The sequence below is a fragment of the Canis lupus genome, chromosome 4 (genome assembly GCF_003254725.2).
Source record: "Canis lupus dingo isolate Sandy chromosome 4, ASM325472v2, whole genome shotgun sequence".
Lineage (NCBI taxonomy): Eukaryota > Metazoa > Chordata > Mammalia > Carnivora > Canidae > Canis > Canis lupus.
Window position 1 is genome coordinate 86,851,313 of NC_064246.1, and position 17,960 is coordinate 86,869,272.

At 44.2% G+C, this 17,960-nt stretch overlaps 1 protein-coding gene across 9 annotated transcripts in view; it reads right to left on the reverse strand.

The window, feature by feature from the left end:
• Positions 1-17,960, reverse strand: part of BASP1 (brain abundant membrane attached signal protein 1) — a 58,129-nt gene that overhangs the window by 30,170 nt on the left and 9,999 nt on the right. Inside the window, exon 1 of one of the 9 annotated variants that reach the window (XM_025436321.3) lies at positions 14,705-14,853. The exons of 7 other annotated variants lie outside the window; for them this stretch is intronic. The gene's annotated coding sequence lies outside the window, so the exon portion shown is untranslated. Of the gene's footprint in view, positions 1-14,402; positions 14,553-14,704; positions 14,854-17,960 lie in introns of those variants that run through there. One more of the 9 variants, XM_035715336.2, reaches the window with a different exon arrangement.

Below are 17,960 nucleotides of genomic sequence, written 5' to 3' on the forward strand. Positions count from 1 at the left end.
TACCCCGCAGAGCACGCACCATCCTTAACTGGGGAGCGCACACCGTCCTTAGCCCACAGAGCGCCACCATCCTTACCCCACAGAGCGCGCACCATCCTTACCCTGCGGAGTGCACAGCGTCCTTACCCTGAGGAGCACACTGCGTCCTTACCCCACGGAGCACGCACCATCCTTAACCAGGGAGCGCACAGCGTCCTTACCCCGAGGAGTGCACGTCACACTGTCCTTAGCACTGTCCTTACCGTAACAATCACTAAGCAGCACCATTTCCCAGACTTATGTCCAACCCAAGCTGGACTTAAGTTTAAATAATCCTGCTGAAGTGGCAGCAGAGCCAGATCCAAAGAGAGGCTGCTCTGATGGGCACACCTCTTGGTCACCTTCCCCAGGGAACAAACCCTGGGCAGGAACCTGGTCTTGCCATTCCCACAGTTCCCAAACAGTGGCTGAAGGTTCAGTGTGAGCCAGAGAGACCGCTGCACAGCTGAAGGGAGGATTCTAACACTGTGACTATGGGCAACCATCTACAGTATATTTACTGGAATTTTTTTTTTATACACACACATTTTTTCGGTTAGCTCTACACCTCATGGAGCGCTTGAACTCATGACCACAAGATCAAGAGTCACATGCTTTCCCGACTGAGCCCACCAGGCGCCAGGCGGCCCACACTATCAGTACTGACTCGAGTCAAACCACCTGTTCACTACCCCAGGTCTGGAATATCCCTCATCAGCTTGAACTGAGACAATCTTAAGTAACTGAGAACAAGACAAAGGAAGACTCATGACCCTGGGGCACTGGCCAGTCTGTGGCCAAGATAGCTTGACGGTGGCCCAGTTGCAGAGATTCACAGTTTCCCTGTTCACTAATGCCTTTCCCCCAGGAAACAGTGAGGCACTGTTAAAGAGACCACAAAAATGCTAAATATGTTCCAAATCCTCTGCAGTGCACTTATCCCCTGATTCTCATAACACAAAGTCTTACCGATTCTTTTAAGTTGAATCTGGGACATGGGACGTGCCAGGATGGATTTAGACTGCCATTCTCACGTGCTTAATTCTGGCCACTGTCTCACACTGAAAGAGGTACACTTTCTTAAAATTAACCCAGGAGTGACTCCGTCAAAGACCAGCTTACGTGCTGGGCCAGGAACTTCAGAGACCACATCAAAGGCGGCTCCCAGCCCAGCGCACCTTTTGAAGGAGGATTCCAGATAAGAGTTGGAACTTGCAGAGCAGAGTCTACGGACACACACCCATTGGACAACTGGTATTCGACTATGTCTTCACAGTTGGATGAAGACACAGTAACATTTAGGGTTTTCATTCCCTGGCACCAGAAGAAAATATCACCATGACCTGGCTGTGTGTGTATGCAGTTGGGATCCACATCCTTTCGAGCGTCTGCAGGGCTGTGGATCCAAAGCCTGTTGGATCCACGTCCAGACCTTGAACCCAAGTATAAGAATCTGACACTCAGAAATTGAAACGACATTTATAGGGTAAGGCAAGATGACGGACAGCAGTGGGGGTGCCTCTCCTCCACGGTCGCTGCCAGAGCTCAGATTCCCAGAGACCCGGGGTGAGGGGGGTGGGGTGTAAAAACACACTTTGGGAAAAGGTCTTTCATGGAGGGGTCTGTAAAGCAAATTGTGAAAACAGGCAATTCACTGAGGCTCCTCCTTCCGATTCCTCTAAGTTGCAAATACCCCGCACAGTACCATTCCTCTAATATACGTCCTATTCAGAATTCGAATTTATTAACAACAGTTGAAATAATAACCAGAACCCCACTCTAAATCTAAAAATCGCCTTTCAAGTCCACTAGTTGGCATGGAGGGTAGCCACCTGGCATGAGTGTTACCCCCACTATCCACGTGACAACACTCGCATCCGAGGGCCATGGATTTGGGGATCTCGGTGCCGCTCTGTTAGAATGCACAATTTGACGAAATACCAGTCCCACTGGCTCCCCCTCATTGCTCGACGGCTATGGCGGCTCAGTTTTCAATATAGTTTTCAGGGTTGATGTGGCCGCGGCGATCTAGAATTTCTACCCTTCCCAGAGGTGTTTTACGAGAAGGGTTCCATTCTTGTCAGTACAGTTGAGACTGTTCTCTGAAGACGCTAAGCCCGTCTTCAATGCTGGGACAAGCTATGGTGATTATTTCTGGCTAAAAGACCTCTTCCAGATGCTTTTTAAAGAAAGATGTAATTATTTATTTGAGAGAGAAAGAGAGAGCATGCTTGGGACGAGGTACAGAGGGAGAGGGAGAGAGAATCTCAAGCAAACACCCCACTGAGCGTGGAGCCTGATGCAGGGCTGGATCCCAGGGCCCTGAGGTCATGACCTGAGCCAAAATCAAGAGTCAGATGCTTAACCAATTGGGCCACCCAGGGGCCCCGTCCTCCAAATACTTTTGAGTATGATGGGCTCTACTCTGAAGCCCTCTCCAAGAATTCTAGAAAAACTCTAGAAAATGTCTTTCCCATTCTACAGTCTTCTTGACATTTTTTTCTCTGTCCACACGTGTCACTGATACTATTCAACTTATCGGTAATTCACTAAATTGCCCAGTTTTATATTTCGACTCTGCAAAAGCGAACACAAGCTCAAGCATCACACACACACCCTTCTGAATCCTGATGCTTCCAAATAATCCATCCTGATGCCAGCTGAGTTATCCCACACAATGAATTTATTCCCTATGATCTCAATTTCTCCTCTCTCTCCTTTTCTTTTCTTCCCTCCCTTACCCCTTTCTGTATTTTTGTCTTTTCTCACCCCAGCAAGTTTCCTCCGTATTTTTCTAACAGTAAGGGAGATACTCTGCCCCCCGGGGAACAACTTTGTAACTTTTTAGGCAGAGCCTAATAATTTCTAAAAGCCTATAAAATCATACAATTTATTTATCATTAATCTCAGAATTTTATACATTAAATCGCTGAGGTGAGAATGTTTACAAAAGAAATGGAATTACTCATAGAGGCAAAGTGGTATTTGCAGATTTGTATAGATTTATTCACAAAGTATCACGTTTGGCATTTAATTTAGCATTTACACAATGTCTATTAACAATTGGAATGTAATAGTGAAACCAAATAGTGTTAATGGAATAGCTCCACTGAGGCAAAAATAGCATCAACAAGGATAATAAAATACACTCCGTCTTCAAAATGAGGGAGCAAAAAATAATTCGTAAAAAAAAAAGACATTTTAATTTTAAAATAATTTTAATATTAATAATTTAAAATGTTAAACGTGAACACAGTTTAATGCAATTTATTTGATAGCCACTACGGGGGGGGGGGGGCGATGTCTTATTTCCACACTGACATTTAACTACCTCTTTAAAAACTGTAATTATGGTATCGTTAATGCACGTCAGTGCAAATATATATCCCATGACATACTCCTATCAAGTCCTAGTTAGGTTCAAATGCCCCTTGGGGTCAGACAGTATGGACAATCGTAGTGTGTGTGCGGGGAACCCGGAGTCCCCCTTTACCATGAGTTCCCTCCTCCCTAAAATGCAGGTTGAAGAGGCGACTCCCAGGATGCAAGGTCAAACCCCAGACCGCAGGAGTTACCAAGCACCACACAGGTCCCCTGATACTCGCGGGTAACACAGTCCTAAGCCAGCATGTGTTTTCCTGATACTGGGTGACACTCTTACACTTTATTAATGCTTAAGTTTCACTACAATTTTTACCTGTACAGACAAAGCAAAGCAAACAGCAGCGACAACTATATAAAATCGAGTCTGAAGTTAAAGCAGATCACTCATGAGCATAAACCCAATTATACTGGCATGAATTAAATTACTTGTTAAACACACACACACACACACACACACACACACACACACACTGCTGGGCCAACCTTTCATCTTACTACTCTGTCCTCCAGACCCTGGGAAGGTGTAATGTACATTTACTTATCAAGAAGGTATCTATGGGAAATATTTAACATGTAGATTCCCATAGAATAGAACCTTATCCTCTATTTAGGTTTGAGAACCTAAAATATCAGTTAGAAATCTCGAACTTGGGATGCCTGGGTGGCTTAGTGGTGGAGCATCTGCCTTTGACTCAGGCTGTGACCTCAGGGTCCTGAGATCGAGTCCCACATCAGGGTCCCTGCAGGGAGCCTGCTTCTCCCTCTACCTGTGTCTCTGCCTCTCTCTCTCTCATGAATAAATAAAAATATTTTAAAAAACAAAGAAAAGAAACCTCAAACTCTGTTTTTCAGTTAACAGTATAAGCAAATATTGGCAAAGCATTAAATTTACCTGATTGCACATCGTACCCAGCACATACTACACTGGAGAAACTGTGCCTGATGAACATTCTGGCAAGAGCTCTACTGCTTTGTTTTCTGTGGGTAGAGGATAAATATTCATTGAAGACATACGAAGAATGGGATGCTGGAAATTGAGCCCTACATGGAACAGCTGGGGCTGGTAGCACACAGCTGACATTACAGGCTCACAGGGGAGATGGTTAAGAGTCATGCACAAATAAGACAAGTTCACCAACAATAAGATCTCACAATAAGACACTGTCCATGAATCAGCAAGACAAATTCATGGACAAAAGATTTACAACGTGTCATAAATGCTCTAAGGAAACAGAGATGTAGAGATGAGATGGGAAAGAATGACAGTAACCACCACTCCATCTTCAGGTGTGTCCCCCCCCCCCCGCCTGGCTAATCCATACAATAACTGGAATTAGACCTCTTTCATGTGAATTAGACATAAAAGTAACTGGAGTTGAGGAGGGTGGAGGAACTGGCTCCAGCTAACGTAGACACATACAAGGTGTGAAGTGAGGACCCAGGTCCAGGTGGATCTATCACGACACCCCTTCATCACGTAGGCAAAGGGGCCGGGGTAGGGGGCATCTGGGACACCAGTGGCCCTCGGGAGCCCTCAGGCACAGCAGTGGCCATGTGCCCTGGCTCTGCTCGAGTTCTGGGGCAGATCTACGAGAGCTTCAGGATCTAGTTCACTTCCAGCAAATGCAGCCCATGGACAGTACTTATGTAATGAAGCTGAATAAAAGTTACCCAAATTGGAGGCAACAGGTAACTTTTCCTATTGACTGGGAATGCTTCCGGGAACTTACTAGCCTGGAATGTGGACCAAGAAGGGGCAAAGTCACAGTGGCCACAAATCTCTTACTTCTTTCTCTGTGTCAAAATTCCATCATTTGTACAATGGGATAACAACAACACCCCCCTCATCGGGTTGCTCCACCTGAGAATGTCAGTCCCTGGAAAGCTGGGAGCACTGCCTGCGTGGCACCTGGTTAAGCCTGGTTCAGGAACCAAAAGGTTTTATTTGGTTGTGTCATAATTAAAAGAGATTATATAAAATGTTGTAAAAATATCATTTAAAAAATGAACTCTCTGCAGAGTTTTGTCTTCCCTGTAATGATGGTTTTATGCTGTCAGCTTAGAGCCGAAATCACATCAAGCCAGGCTTTTTATTTAGGAGTCTTTGAAATTACATCTCTATTAACAGTTCCAACTACAGGACTACAGACTGAAAGAGGAAATGCAAACATCATCACATGGTGAGAATGACACTTCCAAAGGCTTCACCGCCACCATGGTAGTTAGTAGTAAAAAGGATTCTCAATAAGTACGTATTCACAGATTTGGAGGGAATCCAAACTAGAAGAGTTTTGCCTCACTAATTGAAGCCTGGATTTTCAACCGTAAGGGGACGATAGGAGACACAAATATGCCATGCATATCTGAAATCCCAGCTGGGCCCTCATGAGAATCAGCCTTGCTTTGCAAGGCCTTGGAAGGGAGATGAATGAAGCTGTAATTTGGATTGAGCGCCTGGGCCACCTAAACACATCCTGGGGACACTGAGGCCTCCATCCCAGGATGAGTGTGAGGTCAACAATGATCACCAAATCTACGGCCTTCTGCTACAGGTACCAACACTGACCTGTTTATTCGGATCCTGAATCTGGAGGCTTCAAAAATGGTTTATCAAGAAAAAACAAAGGGAGCGAGAAGACTTTTCATATATGCCATATCTTCTTCCAGAAGGAGCTAAATATGCCATGTGTAATATTTAGTTGTGTCCAGGTACGAAGGAGGTACGTGGCTTTATCTGTCAACTCATTTATATATTCTATTGGATGAAGCCACCCCACTGGCTTCTTATATGGGTAAAATGAGGAAGAACGAAGCCAATCCTTCTTTCCTAGGCATTTATCAGAACTAGACACTCCTCATTTGAGTGGAAAAATACTCAAAAATTTACCGAAGTTGAAGAGAAAGCAGATGATTAACAGTTTATACTCAAACAGAAATTTCCATGTATTCTTTGAAAAGTCATTGTCACACCAATATTTAAATGCAATTCATAATGAGTCATGTTTAAATAGCAATATCATTTATGTCACACTTCAGATATTTACCAGAAATTATGAACAGTTCCCGGCACTAGGAAATAGGATGACAAGCTGGAGATGATGTGAGGCAGGCAGAGTGACGGGGGGGATAAAGAGGAAAAGGTGAACCAAGTCTGATGGGAAAGGGCCATGGTCACCCTCAGGCATGTTCAGTTGAGACCACGTGGGGGCCAGGCAAGCATTTCTCCTTGTTTTCATGGATTCCACAGAAACCCCTGACCACAGAGCATCAAATGCTCAACACGGAATATTAAAGGTTTCTGTGCACCGTTCTGAAGCTTGACATTCATCTCCATTAACACTTAACTACACGTTTCATCAAATAAACATCAAATTATTCCCAAGATAAACATTGGTAGGTGTTAGTTGAAAGGGAGAGACGGGAGGCTCAAGCTTCTTCAGTGTCTTTGAAGTTTAATTTTGGTTTCAATAAAAACTCAGAAAGGCAGCTATGTCAATTGAGTTGGTTGAAAACAGTGACTACTTTCCTGTGTAAGAAGGCTGAAGGCTGAAATGATGAGAACCGGATGGATCTGTTAAGATTTTAAGAAGAAGGAAAAGTCCAGTGCTGTTCTTTAAAAAAAAAAAAAAAAAAGCAACTTCAATACAGAGAAAACAGAAAGGCACCTAGATAATAGACAAAAAATATTTCAAGTCAAAAACCAAATATAGTAACAGTCGAAGTGCCAAGCTGAAAAGACACGGATTCCCCCAAGAAAGCATTCACATAACTACGCAGCCTCTTCACGCACACACGGTGTTGTGCTCCGGGTTGGGGACACAGGTGCTCTGACTTGAGAACACAGCATCAGGGAACATCCAGCCAGTTAGGTGATGGAAGCCCCATTGAAATACCTCATTCCCACGCACGGGTCCACACCTGAAAGGCCTGCAAGTTCAACCACAGACTTGAGTGGTTGTCCTTCCCCAGAATGAAAGCTCTCCAAGGCACTAGAGCAAAGAACTGCAGCCTGTGCTTCAACCCAGAGCAGCATTCCTGGTGAGCTCAGAGGAAGGTTCCTCATGTCCCTAATCAGATAGCCCTATCAGTCCTTGTTTCAACACTTTCGTGAAGAATCCTTGGGTGTTTACTGCAGTGTGGGCTGGAAGATTCCATGAACAAGCTTTCAAGTTCTACAGAAAAATTCCAGAGCTTTTGAAAATTTCAGGGGAATTACACAGCAACACACCAGCTTTTTTGATACACAGAATTGGGACTTATTTATATCAAGACTGCCTGTTAAAAATTTTTTTTAAATATGGATCTAATTAAACATGTGCATGAACCACATCTAAAATACTCAACCTTTAAATATCAGAATCTCTGAGGACTTATAAATCTTTCTTAGTATTAAAATATTTGGTTTTTTTTGTTTCTCTTTGTTTAACAATGACACGAAAACTAAACCCCTAAGACATACTTGCAGAATATACTCAGCAGCCATTTAACTATTTAGGCCGGAACATCAACACAAAGGGAATTTCCTATTTACCAGCCGGGAAATTAGCTCTCTGAATGATTTGCCCAAGATCACCACCGATGTATTCACTGGTTTAACACCTGTAATGAGAAGTCATTTTTGCTTTGAGAGGTAGAATAATAGAATAATCTCAAGGACTAATACACTGATTCACATTGAGGAATTACTCTGGCCACCTACTGCCTGACGTTCTAGGGAACCCACACTTAAGCAGACAGGGTTCCCATGAGAAATGACCATCTGCCAGTCAGCCAGGACGGATGGCAGGTAATACAAATCTGACCAGAAGCGGAAGGCTGGAGGAACGAGAAGACATTGGCAACCACCCTTGCCCTAAGCTTGCTGAGATTAAAAAAAAAAGAAAAAAAAAGAAAAAAATCATGTTCAAGAGTCTCAGTTTTTTCTGTAAACTATTTGCAACCTCGGAGTCCAGAGAATCCAGCACTTTTGGGCCAGAGGGACTAGATATGGAAGAAAATAGAATTCCCATAACAAAGCACTGAGGAAAAATCATGTTATCTACATTAGCACTGCAAACTGACCCAATTCAGAAGAGGCTCTGGAATTAACATTTTCCAAAGCAGATTTTATCAGAATAAAATGTTTTCTTTGCCCAGAGATACCCCTTCTTTTCATCATATGTCATGTGTTAATTTCGGAGTCATTTCCATGCACCCCCAATTCGTGTTCCTAGCAATTACACTTCTCTCCAGAATGAAGGACAAATGCCACTTATACTTTAGATTCAAGAAGTTAGCCTCCCTAGAATAAAGATTTGAAGGGTCCTGCAATCCATTGTGAGATTTTCTTAGAATCTTGAAGACAGAAGCAACAGCAATTCTTCCGTCATTCTCTCCAGCCGAGGGCCTTGTCAGGGAGCGAAGCTGCCAGGAGGGAGCACCTGCTGCGGACATCTCCCCAAGATGGTCCTCCCTCAGGCACCGTGTGGTAGAGACGCGACATATACTCTCACTGTGTTTTCATTACTAACTAGTTTTGGAAGGCCCTTCCTTCCATTTCTCATCCCTAAAGTGCTTTGTTTCTGATGGAAATGTAAGCTGTATCAATGGCTTTTCTATCTGATAATTAAGACCTTTAAATGAAACAATATCAGTCCTGAATATCTCAAAAGTGATAGTCACAGAAAACTCTTTAAATAGTTGCCAACTAAACTTGGAATATCTCACGTGGCTTAGTCAAGTGAAGAGGCGGGTCATCTGACCTACAGTAGAACAGAGAGAAGACAGAAGCAATGACTGATCCAATCCAGGTGGTTAATTTGACGGCTATCTTCGGGCCGATGCCTCTCCCATATATCGAGAGGCCAACACTGTCTCATTGTAATTACTGGTGTGCTTGTTTGCTGTCACCGACTGGAAGCTCCTTAAAGGAAGGCAACCACCAGTCTTTGCATCTCCCAGCTCATTCAATAAACAAACATTAATTCTGCATGGTTTAATGTGGTTTGTATTTCCCCACGTTGCATTTAACAACAGAAAGATCCCACGTTGGCTGCTCATTTGAACTACTTTTAAAAAGCTTAGTCTTAAAAAAAAAAAAAAAAAAAAAGCTTAGTCTTGACTCAGATCTTTACATAAAGGATACATTCATCACAAAAGCCGTATTTGTATCTTTTCACTATATAATGTGTTTTTTTTTTACTTACAGCTGCAAATGTGTGAGTGTACCTCATGTGCACCCACCCCAATAACAATAACATATGGAGCAGAAATAGAATAACCTTCAAAACTGAAGAGGGTGAGGTGAAGCACGTGCTCATAACGACTGAAGATGGAGGCCCAGGTGAATGTTCCTAGAATTCGAAGACAACTGAACCTAAACCTCTACAGCAATATTGCTTGGGCTTCCTTAATGCAAGTCACATCAGAGGGTTTAAGGAAAAATAAAGGATGGAAATATCATCCAGTAAACTGCTTGGAAATACACATCAAAAGGCATATCTGTCATCCAGTTTGTGTCATAAATTCCTGCTCAACCATCGATACCATGTCATTCCAGCTAATTACATATTCCAAGTACCTAACCTACAACGAGGCCAAGGCTTCCAAACAGAATATGAAGTTAGGAAGACTAAATGGTGCCTCCTAAGAATAAAAAAGTTAACTGTAAAGAGGTATCACTGCCCTTTCTATTCTACTACTCAATTTAAACCAACCTGGGTTGACCCTATGGATCGGACAACCTACAGCTGCCCTCTCTCCCTTTTCCTGATGGCCAACTTCTTCGATGGACACGGAAGTGCCCTTCTGTACCCTGGAATGAGGGGCATTAGGGGAAGGAGGTCCCGGCGGCAGAGAATGCCACTGGCTAATCCATAAACTGAATTCATTTAAAATGAGACCACTTAAAGACTAAGTATTGATTTAACAGTCAGTATAAGTAGCAAGTGTTTTGGGTATTAATCATGTGCATGGTCTCAGACCCCAACTCAGCTCACAAATGTAGCATTAAGGATCCCAATCATCTCAACTATAACTACACTTGAGTGTGTAAAAAAGAAACCTGTTATAACAAAAATTTTGCAAATAAACTACCACTATCTAGAATGAGCGGATTGTGATGGTCAGATACAGGTGTACTGAAACCCTGTATTATTATTTCTTAAATACAGGTTGATCCAGAAATCCATTTTGTATCAACGTAAAGAACTAGAAGCATTTTTTTTTTTTTTTTTTTTTTTTTTTACTTCATAAGAATTCCATCACTAAGACTTGGCTTTAGGAAACCAGACACAGATCTATGAGAGATCTCAGAATTGACACTGAGAGTATTTATTGCTCTAATCGCCTTGGTTCAAACTAAAGCACAATGCTCAGGGAGGAGACGAAGTGTATGAAAACAAGGAGGAGAGGAATCACAAATGATGTGCCCCCCGCCCCCTAAAGGAAACACTATGGCCTTTGCTAAAGGTTCATTATCAGCTGGTGCCTGGACTTGAAGGCAAAGCAAATAACAACATTCCAAAATAGGCCTAATTTGTACAGAATGATGCCAAATGGCCAAATGGAACATGCTCTTCTGTGCATTCGGCCCCTTCTGCAACCAACAGGTTCTGAGCTAGAAACTGACACCCAAAGATGAAGGAAGCTAGCTAGCTCCAGGCCTGGAGGAATGCACAAGCTGGAATAAGTGGTTACAGCACAGAACCTGGGCCAAATTTATTTTCACTTTGTTATAACCAATAAAATATGCAAAGATTTAAAGCCACGTGGCATCTGGGGGCCTACCACGCCCAATCTCACAAAGGCTCTTATGAAAAATGCATGGGTGAAGTCGTTCGATAATGATTGATCCAGTCTGAACCCATGATATCTGGTAACTTGGAGGAAAGGGTGAGGACTAAACCTAAACCAGCCCCGGCCTCCATTCGCTGTGGTTTATTTCTGAAAAGATTCCATAGTGTAACAGTGCTTGTTCCCCACAAATAATACAGTTTCACTCTTCCTTGGAGACTCTACCTAGGGAGAAAGATTAGATGCATAAGCCATTAGTACTAATTATTGGTAATGTCTCAGGGCTTTAGGACAATTACTACTAAAGTTACTGCCTGGAAACAGAATAATCACACTAATTGGAGTTCATCCTATATTCATCTTCATAGTAAGCACAACCCTGAGGTGAAATTTGGTGTCCATAAATGGAAGCCATTTCAGCTGCCAAAAGTGATTTTCCAAAGATGCAGGCCCCCCATGAATAGAATGAAGAACAAACAACCTTGCACCCTGTGAAGCGTGGCGAGCGTGGTATGCACCAAAACCGTCTTACAAGAACACTGAGAAGGGGCAAAAAACCAATATGTTCCCGCCTTCTATCCTTTTCATCCAGAGGAGTGGAGACAGCAAATAATCACATCCGCTTTGACAAATGCAAGAACAAAAATGCCAAGTGCTACACAAGGTGAGGACAGGCAGGAAAGGCATCTCTGAGAAAGTGGCATTTAACTGAAAGGTTCTTGGCCAGTGGGAGAAAGAATATTCCAGGCAGAGGGAACAGTAGGCAAGAGCCTGCATGCAGCAGCCTTGAGAGAACGAGGGTGGACAAGAGAGAAGGATGAGGGAGTTTGAAGAGGAAACTAGAAGATACATGTGCAGGAATTTACAGATTGGCAAGGATTTTTATATTTTATTCTAAGTGGACCAGAAAGTCATGATATAAAGTCTTAGGTAGAGGGATGTAGCAGGGTATTAAGGCAGTAATCAAAGAGAGGAATAGAAGCCTTAGAAGCTTCTGTGAGGTTCATGGCTTAGAGCAGAGGGTACTGAACATACAGAGAGACAATGACAAGGGAGGCTTACGGAGCTGGGTCACCAGGAAGAGCCCAGTTTTAGGGAATCAGAGGAAAAAGGATTGACCAAGAATAAGCATGAAATGAGGACCATGGACATCAGCTTGAAAATAGACATTGCGTAAATTAAAGAGCTAAAATTAAAAATCCTATTACTTGCAGCACATTTTATGCAGAAAGTAATTGACCACGTATAAGCTTTTATAAAAGACACTAAATAGTACCAACTTTCAATTATTTCAGGGTCCGTGGTTTATCTGGTGTAGTAAAATTGAATTGTTATATTCAATTTCGTGGTGGATTAATGAGGTAATATTTTCATTGCCATAGTTAACACAACATGACGTGACCTGAAATTTGAAATACAAGGAGGCAATGGGTGAGTCACTCCAGAGGACACCCTCCAACCCTGCTTTTTCAGAAAGTCTCTCAAAAGTGTTAAGCACAGGCATATGCCCACATCCGCATTTGTTGAGAATGCCCCTCAAAAAATCCCATAAGTATCAGTACTTGTTTCATTATTTGGAAAGACCCAAAATTTATTAGCCTTGATTTCTGAAGTCATCAAGACTTGACACAATTCCTCACACTTCTCACCGTCCACTCCCTAGTGTCCCAACTGCATGCTAAGTAAACCTTTCATCAAAACTCTAACCGCTTCTCACACACTTGCCTTTGCTAAAACCCGTCTTCCAACACCTCCAGCCATGGAAACCTGCTCCATGGTGAGACTGCGTGTGGTGAATCCCTACCAGGAAGCCGTGATGCTAGAGGAGGATTTTAAATCAGCCTACACATCTTTTCCACTCTTTCCTTTACAATAAGTTCTCTCTGCCATTGTCACGATTGGTAGGACATTTAAAAAAAAAAATTTTAAAGATTTTATTCATTTATTCCTGAGAGACACAGAGACCCAGGCAGAGGGAGAAGCAGGCTCCATGCAGGGAGCCCGATGTAGGACTCAATCCCAGGACCCGGGGGTCACGCCCTGAGCCGAAGGCAAATGCTCAACCACTGAGCCACCCAGGGGCCCTTGGTAAGACATTTTTAAAGAGGGCTTACCTCCAAATAACTCCATTTTCATTTACTCAAACTAGCTAGTTCTTTACACTGTACTAAGTAAATCTTTCTCTCACGTCCTTTGTTCGCGCTCTTGTAATATTTGGGTATGTGCATGTCCTTGCACATGGGAAAGCCTATGGGCAGGGGCAGAGAATCTTAACAGGATGCCAGAGTACAACCCAGGTTTCACCACACACTACTACTTGCCAGTTGGTGGCAACTGCCCAGGGCGCGGTGTCGAGAATTCCAAGGCCTCTTGCAGGTACCAACGTCCACCATGACCACAAGGGAGCAAACAGTACCTGCCTACACCCTTTGCCATCCCCAGTCCAATGAAGCCACAAAAACATGACTTTGAACCTTACGCCAGGCTTGACATTTTCTAAGGAATCTTGGGGGGAAATTAACTTCCCTGCATCTCATGTCACATGGAGGCACTTGGGTTTGTCCCACATGGATTGGTGAGGACCAAACCAGGGGCTCAAGCACCATCGATTCTCTCCACCCTCTTCTGAGGGGCAGGGGCGAGTGAAGCAGCTTTTCACACGGGACTTTGGAATGTTCCTCACCATAGACCACCTTTCCTAGTATGAATGAGCATGAGTTGTTACAGGTTGAGCTGTGTTCCCACAAAATTCATACGTTGAAGCCCTAACCTCCTAACAGTATCTCAAAATGTGACTCTATTTGGAGACCGGGCCTCCAAGAGGGTGATTCAGGTAACATGAGGCCATGAGGAGGGGGACCTTAATCCAGCAGGACTGCTGTGTTTACAGAAATCAGGAAGAGACACCAGGGGTGGGTGTGTGCACCAGATGCAAGAGGTCCCAGCGAGAAGGCGGCCACCGCAAGCCAAAGAGAGACAGAAGAAACCAAGCGTGCCAACACCTTGATCTTGCACCTCTAGGCCCATACGTGATGCGAAAACCAATTTCTGTTGTCTCAGCCACGCAGAGGGTGGTGCAGTGGGAGCCCCAGGAGACCAAGACAGGAGCGCCCCGTCCCTCCCTCCTCACACTCAGACACCAGGACAAAGGAGCAGGGGGCATACTAACAATGGGTCACTGAGGGCTGACCCAGAACAATGCGGTTCTGCTGGCTTTTTCTACTTACCAGAAATCCTGCCCACACAAGGGGAATCCAGACATGCCCAGAACAGAAAGGAATGGTGTTCCCCTCTCTCCGGCCAGAAACCCAGCTGCAAAATTACCGAACAAGAACCTCCAAGCACGGCCCGTTCCAATCCTTTTCAGAAGTGTTTCACAAACCTCTGTTTAACAAGTAACGCCACTGCTCACAGGTGCCCCCTCCCTCCGGCCCCCTGAGGACCAGACCGCTTAATTAGGCAGGGCGATGGTTCAATACGTTCTCAGAATCAGGTTTAAATGGGAATGCCAATTAAACCGCACACTCACCACCGTGCATTTTAATCCTCTAAAACAGTTGTGTAAGCAGTGAGATGATTTCTCTGCCCGGCAAACTATGCAAACAATTGCCAACACGCCAGGGCCTGCTGGGTTGGTCGTGCTCTGCGCTGCTGCTACTAACAACTGTCTCAATGCCCCAAGGGTCTGGGTTGCCTTGGCTTGGGCTTTGCAGAACCCTCCCCCCACTCCCCATGTTACACCCTCTTCCAATAGGAATCCAGCCCAACGCAAAACTGGCTTCAGTTTTTTTTTCACTCCTCTTAGAAACAGCAGTGACATTTTTCGCAATATTACATCATCCTGGACTTCCTTGCCTTTTATCGGAGATTCTTGGCTACCTCACTATAGAAAGGAGTGACAAAAGGTCCTCCTTTGGTCCTATGCCCAGCCAATGGGCATCGATTCTGAAGCGAGAACTGCAAGCAGTGGCTCTTGGCTTGAAGAAGAGCAGTTAAAGGGGGAATGGGAGTACACCTGTCCCAGGGGGCCAACTGCTCCCTGTAAGCAGCACCTGCTAACGTCATGGTGCTTGCTGCTGGAAGCAAGGCCTTGGTCAAAGACTGTGTTACCGTGGGCAGCACTCAGGTTCAAAGTGCGACAGAGTGGCCTTCTGTAAGCAGGACGGGCTAATTAACACTGTTGTTTCGGTGGTGGTGGTGGTGGGAGGGGGTGATGCGAAGCCGATGGACATTTAGAGTCACTTTTAGAAAAATTCATGTTTTGGGGCCCCTGGGGGGCTCAGTGGTTGAGCGTCTGCCTTCGGCTCAGGTCGTGACCCTAGGGTCCTGGGATCGAGTCCCACATCAGGCTCCCCACAGGGAGCCTGCATCTCCCTCTTTCTGTGTCTCTCATAAATAAATAAATAAATAAATAAATAAATAAATAAATAAATAAATAAATAAATAAAATCTTTTTAATTCACTTTTTGTTACACTCTCTGATTCAGAGTTGGTTGAATGTTGAACCTAAGATCTTAGAAACATTACGAGAGCTCCTTTCCCACCGCGTTTATTCCATTCCCTATTCCAACTACCATGGAAGTTGGAATACTTCACTCTTACCTTAGTGAAGTCCCGTGGAATAGAATTCCACTGTGTTAAAGTCACTTCTGTCTGCATTGTGGCCAGTTGGGGTCTCCTAGGATGGCCACCCACCCAAGAGACTCCAGGACAGATGAAATAAAGCTAAACTCTCTGGATGGTGGGAACAAACCCAGTCAGGTCAGAAAGGAAGGAGGGAAATGGAGTGAGCTATTAATGTTTTTATTTCTTACACCAGCAAGACCTTCCATGAGACTTCTCAATCATCAGCCAACCACTGGACTGGATGAGGGACAAAAGTAACTTGCAGACGGTGGCCGCGTGAAGAAAACACATACCTGAGAAACCATTATTCATCTTGAGTTAACAACCTTGTAGAGAACGTTGCTACAAACACCTGTTACCACGTGTCTGAGAGCCAAGCCCTGGAAATTCTAGAACCAGGTTTCCCAAGTCCAGTTGGGTGAGCCCTGGGAATTCGAGACTAGAGGTCTCGACAAAAGATCACCAGGGCTACTGAGGAAACCTGACCTGTCAACAGGGCGGTATTCACTGAGGCTGGGAGATCCTGAGAAGCCCCAGGAGCCAGGGTCACCAGCAACTGTTGAGATTCTTTCATGAGTCACTTGGAGAAGATTCCAGACCACCTTCTCTAATCATATGAATGTCTGTAGTGAATGCCGATGCGGTCACGTAACCGCACCCTACCTTCCTGATGCGATGCAGGACGAAGGAGGGCAGAAAGTCACCTCTCATCTCCCCACCTCTACATCACTGATTTCTCTAGATTTTCCTTTCTCCCGTTCTCGGCTCAAAGATGCCCGAGGCAAATACAGACGCCCCTACTCTGCATCCAAACAGCTGAGAACATCCGTAAAGGCCAGAGGCAAACATCCCTCCAGCCCCTACTGTTTTCAAGACAAGCTCAGAGAAGCTAGGACAGTACTCCACAGGCCCAGGAAGACCTTTCTTCTATATATTAAGAAATAGGACCCAGCAATTGCACTGTTGGGGATTTACCCCAAAGATACAAATGCAATGAAACGCCGGGACACCTGCACCCCGATGTTTCTAGCAGCAATGGCCACGATAGCCAAACTGTGGAAGGAGCCTCGGTGTCCAACGAAAGATGAATGGATAAAGAAGATGTGGTTTATGTATACAATGGAATATTACTCAGCTATTAGAAATGACAAATACCCACCATTTGCTTCAACGTGGATGGAACTGGAGGGTATTATGCTGAGTGAAGTAAGGCAGTCGGAGAAGGACAAACATTATACGTTCTCATTCATTTGGGGAATATAAATAATAGTGAAAGGGAATATAAGGGAAGGGAGAAGAAATGTGTGGGAAATATCAGAAAGGGAGACAGAACATAAAGACTGCTAACTCTGGGAAACGAACTAGGGGTGGTAGAAGGGGAGGAGGGCGGGGGGTGGGAGTGAATGGGTGACGGGCACTGGGTGTTATTCTGTATGTTAGTAAATTGAACACCAATAAAAAAATAAATTAAAAAAAATAATAATAAAAAATAAAAACTTAACTAGAAAATTAAAAAAAAAAAAAAAAAAAAAAAAAAAAGAGAGAAATAGGGACGTTCTGGAGCACCTGGTGGCTCAGTGGTTGAGCATCTGCCTTTGGCCCAGGGCATGACCCCGGGGTCCCAGGATCGGGTCCCACATCGGGCTCCCTGCATGGAGCCTGCTTCTCCCTCTGCCTGGGTCTCTCTGCCTCTCTCTGTGTCTCTCATGAATAAATAAAATTAAAAAAAAAAAAAAAAAGGAAATAGGGATGTTCTTACAGTTATTAGATGGCTGCTCTTATTGTCTCTTTTGATACAATGTTTCCCCAACTAGACCCTGTTACTACGTAACTTGGCGGGTGTATTAGTCTAGTCCCGGAGGGTGTGTGTCGACAGGTAAATGAGGTGGCTCCGTGCAAAATCGGTTTGCCAAGCCGTCCAAGAAACTTGTAATTTAGAGAGCTCAACCAGGAAAGGCTGTTCTCTCTTGTCTGTTTCTTCATAAACTTGAAAAAGAAGTTTCCATTTGGATTTATTTTAGGAATATATTTCTGACCTACAAAGCGGTAATAATTAAAAGCATTTATAAAAAACTGTGAAGTCACACGGATTGCAGGTTTCCCTGGAAAGAACGTACGTCCGTCGACGCTTGCTCTCCCCTTACCGGAACGTCTAGATG